Genomic DNA, 6,645 nt, shown 5'->3' with positions numbered 1-6,645 from the left:
ATAATATTGCTTTTAGTTTATTACCTTGATCAGAGTGGGAAGATTTGCATCATTTCAGTGGCCTCTACCTTGCCTTATCCACAATAATAGCTTCTACTGTACAGGTTAAGGAAACAACGTGAGGGCTCTGTCAGCTGCTAAGTATGTCTGTTCCAATTTTATATTTTAGAAGTAGGGAAATCATCGCTGGAGTTTTCTTTATAACTTAGACCTAGTGCAGGACACAACTTATTTATTTTTCTTTCTTTCTTTTATTTGAGTGTAATTGACACACAATGTTACATTAGTTTCAGGTGTAGGATACAGTGATTTGGCAAGTTTACACATTATGCTATGCTCCCCACAAGTGTAGCTACCATCCATCGCATTACATCGCCATTACAGTATCATTGGCTGTATTCCTTATGCTCTACCTTTTGTTCCTGTGACTTATTCACGATTTATTACTTAGGTTGTATGCCCCTTTCCTCTGATGGGTTTGATGATGCCTTATGGTCTCAGGTATCATTGTCAATTTGCACTGTATTCACCAACTCTTGAAAGGTCTGGAAAGGTCTGGGTATTCTGATTTCCCTATAGTATGGTTATACAGGTAAATGACATTGGGCCTCTTCAGAGAAGAACTGAGGGAATCACTACTTAATATAGTTTTTGAGTGCATTCTTCTTCTCTCTCTTTCAAACATTGTTTCTGATTCTGAAAACAGGATCAGGTCTATAAATTAAGCACAAGGGATCATGATTTTTTCATTTGGGTTGGCTGACCTCAGCTTTCTGCTTGTCTATTTTTAAATATAAATATACAAAACATATATCAATATATACCTACATATACAAATACATATATTGAGTACAGTTATTTTTGGCTCTCTGTCTTGCCTTGAGCCATCTCTATATTCCTTTAGCAACAACCTGAGTACCATTCTGACCTTGCTGTCCAATTAATTACATTAACATTTCCTATGGAAGTTAAGTGTTACCATCTGTGTTAACAGGAGTCCAGCTCTCTAATTTCTCCTACCACCCATACAGACTTACAGAGGATAGTCATTACTGAGCTTAACACTTGACACTGCTTTCCTTGTTGCTTTGGTAAATGGAGTGGGCTCTTCGCCCTTTCAAGAAATAATGTCATTGTGTGTGTGTTTCATGTCTTTTTTAGGAGCCCCATTGTAGCACACTAAGTTCTCTCAGCTTTTTGATCCTTTTCTTCAGAGATCGTGACTGATGTTCTTGCATTTCTGCTTCATTTAATTGGGATTGGTCCTTTTTCAAGCTCTCCAGAGCAATCCCATCTGTTGTCCTTGTTGTTGTTGTCATTGTTATTGTTATTATTTTGGAGGTACTAAAGTCACTTTGTGTACAATGCTTTTCTCCATTAGCAGGCCCAGCACCTTCTCAGTCTGATAATGCTGCAATTTCACCTTAATTATGGCCAGAGAAAATGGAGAAATGGAGATAGACCCTGAAGAGGGAACTTATTGTGTTGTAAAGTACCTGTCTTATTTGAAGCCTTCCATAGTCTTCAATCAAAGAAAGCCTCTGTTTTTCCATATGATGCAATGAGCCACTTCTGAAGGACCAGAGGTTAAAAGCAACTGTGTATACAAGGTTTTCAAGTACATACACACAGATCTTTATTCTAAATCTCAAAGTCCCACTTTTTGGGTGGTCCCTGTCAGGACCCTACTCCAGCATAGCAAATTTACCTGAGCTGAAATTGCCCCTTCCCTGGTCTCCTTGCTCTCTTACAATTAAGTCTGGTACATTTCTTTCAAATCTGCCTGATCTTTGGTTATAGGAGTTGTTTTTCCTTGGTATTTCCAAGGAAGCCCTTTGATGCTCACATTTTGCTTTATTAACAGACCTGAGCCTATACTGTATCTCTTCCACAAATCAACTGTGCCTTATTTCACTTGATTTCACAAGTGCTTGTATTTAGTAGACCCACCTTCATATGCTGGTAGGAAGGTAGTTATGCAACAGTGTTCTATATATTAGTTGAGAAAATACAACTGTGTAACTATGTATTTAGTACAATGACAGTAATGTATGCACATTCCTTGACGGGGTAGTGATTGGTTTTTAGGGATGACTCAGGAGTCACTTTATTGAATGGTGATATTTGAGCTAAGTATGAAGTGTGAAGGGAAATTCTCTAGTATATATGCAGAGGAAAAGTAATGTGATTTGTCATTGAAGGACTTTAATCTGAGTAAAGAGATAATTCAGTTTGTTTTCTAGATATATTATCTTGAAAATAGTTAGCTGGCTATTGAAATAGTCTAGCCAAGAACTGATGATCGTCTTAACTAAATAAAGCCTAGAGACAATGAAGATTTGATTTATAAGAGTGACTCATTATTTTTTGTTGAATGACTAGACGGATAGAGGGGATGATTTCTAAAATGAGAAATGTAGGAAGAAAAAGGCCTGAACTTGTGTTTCATCTTGTAAATTTTGAGTTTCAGATGATAGTAAGAATCAGAGGTGAAGATGTCAAGCCATTTGTTTTAGATGTTGCTAAGTAATCAGAATCTTTTAGAATATTTCTCAACATTGTTAAGTACAGGTATGGAAGAGGGATGAGGTAATGGGAAATGCACAGGTTTGAGGAAAAAGTGGAAAAGCATTTAGTTGTGACCATATTTACATTTGAAAGATCTAAAAAGGCGAATAGAAAGTTTTTTATTTTATTTTATTTTTTTTTACCTCTCATTTTCTTTTAAATTTGGCAGAGTCCCCCCTAGCACTATTAAACACAAATCAAAGAACTAAGCTCTTGAATAAGTTTGCAGTGTGACAAACTTTCAGGCAGAAAAGCATATGAAAGTTGTCTAGAAGACTCATCTATTAGCTAAACTTACCAAGACAGCTATCACAAAAAAATTGTGTCATGCGCAGAAGAGTAGTGAGAACAATGGCTTTAACCTTTGCAGAATGGGTCATTTTATTTTATTTTATTTTTGAGAAACAAAAAGAAGAATAACTATTAGACAAAAAGGAAAGTAATTTTTCTAAATGAGATGTAATTTTCAAAACATCTTTTGAGAAGATAGGAATAGCAACCTTTAATTATGATGGGTATTTGTACAGAAATTCTGGCACACCAATTTAATCAAAAGCAGATGTTCTACTTCCAGTCCTTTTCCAAAATAAGGAAGATGACAATAGCAACTTAGTAGCAAAAATAATAGGAAATGTACTATCTGACTAATATTCATTTTGCTCGGATGAAGACCTTGCTATGGGAAAATCTTTTACTTAAACTAAGCCTGATTACTGTAATAGTTTGCTAATTTTGCTTTCTTTGAAGTCATTCCAGAAGCTTAAATTCTTGCAAAGCGATGCTATCATTTTCCATCTCTTGCTCCTTCCCCACTCACAGCGATGCTTTTGCACTTTGTTCTAAATATCCTAGATGGATCTATGACAAATACATTAGGCATGCATCCCACACATCGGATTATCATCAATTCCAAATTTTCCTGGGCATCAATTTTCTAGTTTCAAGATTTGAAGGTTATATCTTGCTTCTCTTTAATTCTTCCCCGTTTGAATTAGCTCTCTACAGCCCGTTAGAGGTCATAGGAATTCATTTGAGTTGCTTTTCTAAATTGCTCTGTCATTTACTTCTAAAAGGAATTTGATGTGTAGAGCAAAGTCCACCCGAAAATATAAAAAAAGATTCTTTTGCTCTAATCAGAACCTGTTTTTTTTCCTTCTTCTCTTTTCCACCTGTCTTGTAATCACCTCACTGCTCATTTGCAACAAATGGAAAGATACATTAATAAAAGCAAGTTTAATAAAAACATTTTTATATAAAACTCAGTTGAAGGAATGAGAGAGGTCTTAACTCTCTCCCTGTACTTAAAGACATGAAAAAAAAAAAATAGGTACCAAGCTTAGTTCATTTTAAGTCATCATACAAAAGAACAGATAGCACAAGACATTTAGTGTATTTGCCAAGTAATATAAAAAGTTATGATGAAACAACTTAAATTTTAAAATTATAAAAATTAGAAACATTTTAACAGATAAGTTACTTTGAGTTTTAATTACATATCACATCATGCCAATAACTACATAGCTTGATAATACAGTTAAGGAAGTTTTGATTTCATTTTTGAAGAGTAGTCACGTATTTATAAGAGATTTTTATTAACACCAAACTTTAGGAAAAACAGGATGTCAGTTTTTTTATGATGATAGTAAGATCTGTGTTAACTATATAATTTATTATCAACTAGCTAAGTTTTGAAAATCTAACACCTTTTAAAAAGAAAATATTACTATAAAACATTTATATCTTGAATGATTATATTTTATATTGATTATTACCTTATAACATATTTGATAAAAAACAACTATTACAAAAAATGTATTGTTCTTTCTGTATGTCCACACTTTGACCAGTGAGCGATCCACCAGGCCATATTTCAAAGGGAAGTGTTTGGTCACTTTTTTCTGTAAGGGATCATATGAGAGAGAGAACTGTGGCCCCAGGTAATTTTATGAATGTAGCTAAGTTTTAAAGTGGGACTATTAGGGGAAGGAAAAAAAAAAAAGAGGTTAGAGTGGGAGAGAGCCAAAGCATAAGAGACTCTTAAAAACTGAGAACAAACTGAGGGTTGATGGGGGGTGGGAGGGAGGGGAGAGTAGGTGATGGGTATTGAAGAGGGCATCTTTTGGGATGAGCACTGGGTGTTGTATGGAAACCAATTTGACAATAAATTTCATATATTAAAAAAATAAAATAAAATAAAGTGGGACTACTAGAAAAGACCATGGAAGAAGCTAGTTTAACAAAGCAGAATTCTACCAAACCCAGCTTGGTTTATTTTAATGCAACATTAATACTAAGACAATTAAATTGAAAAGATGGGTGAGTGCTAAAATTATACATCCAGAATAGTTCAACAGGTATAAAATGGGGAGTCTCCTGGCCAGGCTTGGATTTGTATGCACTCAGAATCAGATAGAGAATAGTATATTTAAAATATACCGGGATACATAGCCAGAGAAGAAATTTTTATATTCTGTAAAGTGTAAAGGTTTGTTGTAAATGAATAAATCAATGTAAATATTTTATTTGAAATATTCCTAACCATGACAAATAGACCAAAAGTACTGTACATTAAGACTTAATTTTCAAGGCTTTAGTATGGAATGCATTGTTTTTTATTTTCTTTTATTAAATGTTTATTTTTTTATTTTTTTATTTTTTTTAAACGTTTTATTTTTATTTTTGAGACAGGGAGAGATAGAGCATGAACAGGGGAGGGTCAGAGAGAGGGAGACACAGAATCTGAAACAGGCTCCAGGCTCTGAGCGTCAGCACAGAGCCCGACGCGGGGCTTGAACCCACGGACCGCGAGATCATGACCTGAGCCGAAGTCGGCCCCTTAACCGACTTAGCCACCCAGGTGCCCCTTAAATGTTTATTTTTTGAGAAAGAGAGAGAGAAGGTGTGCACGCAGGCACGCGAGTAGGGGAGGGGCAGAGGCAGATGGGGACAGAGGATCCAAAACAGGATCCAAAGCAGGCTCTGCACTGTCAGCAGTGAGCCCAAGGTAGGACTGGAACTCACGAACCTCAAAATCATGACCGGGCTAAAGTTGGTCGCTCAACCAACTGAGCCACCCAGGTACCCCAATGTGGTGTTTTTTTTAATGAGCATTTAAGTTATTCTACCTTTCTGATTCCTTTAAAAAACAGTTACACACAATTTCCTAATCGAAATCTGAGAATTACTAAATGGCCTGAAAACTTGTGTTGTTAAAACAATGTCTCAATGTTTATCTTGCACTCACAGGGAATAGTTGTATTTCAATAAATTATTTTTACAAATGGTAAAATAGGATTACTTTCTGAAACAAAACATATGTTGAAATCATATGATTTCATTTGATTTATTTCAGTAAACTCAATAGTCTATCTTTTTTTATTACGTGTGATATAATTTACCTTACCAGGCACTTTATCTTCCCTTTCCACTTGTACACACAAGGCCTGTGTCACTTTTGATAACTAGTATTAAGGACAGCCAATATCTGTAATTATTTATGTTAGGAAAATTGTCCTAGCTACAGGATTGACACTTATGGTAGGCCCATATTCATCATTTTTCAGTCAAAAAGTGATAGCACGTGTGTTCTTTGCGATTGCTGCGTGGCTGTACTGATTGTAATTAGTGCACTGAGTTTTTATGTATTACCCCTTTCTGACCGTATTTAATGATCTTCAAATGCCTACAGTTTAAACAGTTAAATTCTAAGTGTAATGTTTCTCCTGTTACCTACTTTGAAAAATTAGCTCTCTGGCACAATCTGATTTTAAAACAGTAATTCAATAAATTTTTATTTAATACATTTAAAAATATTCTTAAGGATAATCTACACTAAATACTTTTGTTGTTGTTTGGACCAAAATACATTTTATTGTAAAAGAAAACATGTTGCAGACAAACTGTAAAACACAGAATTAAAAAAAAGCAAATTCAGTATAAATTTACTATGTATGAAAACACTGATAGTATTTGGCATAGGTCATACTTATAGACAAAAAATGTATTATAACTTTTTGTAATATGTTTCTAACTCAAAATACATATAAAATCAGTTAACATACTCCATGTAAAGAGAAT

Source organism: Panthera tigris, chromosome A1 (genome assembly GCF_018350195.1).
Source record: "Panthera tigris isolate Pti1 chromosome A1, P.tigris_Pti1_mat1.1, whole genome shotgun sequence".
Classification (NCBI taxonomy): domain Eukaryota; kingdom Metazoa; phylum Chordata; class Mammalia; order Carnivora; family Felidae; genus Panthera; species Panthera tigris.
This window is presented reverse-complemented; position numbering follows the sequence as displayed.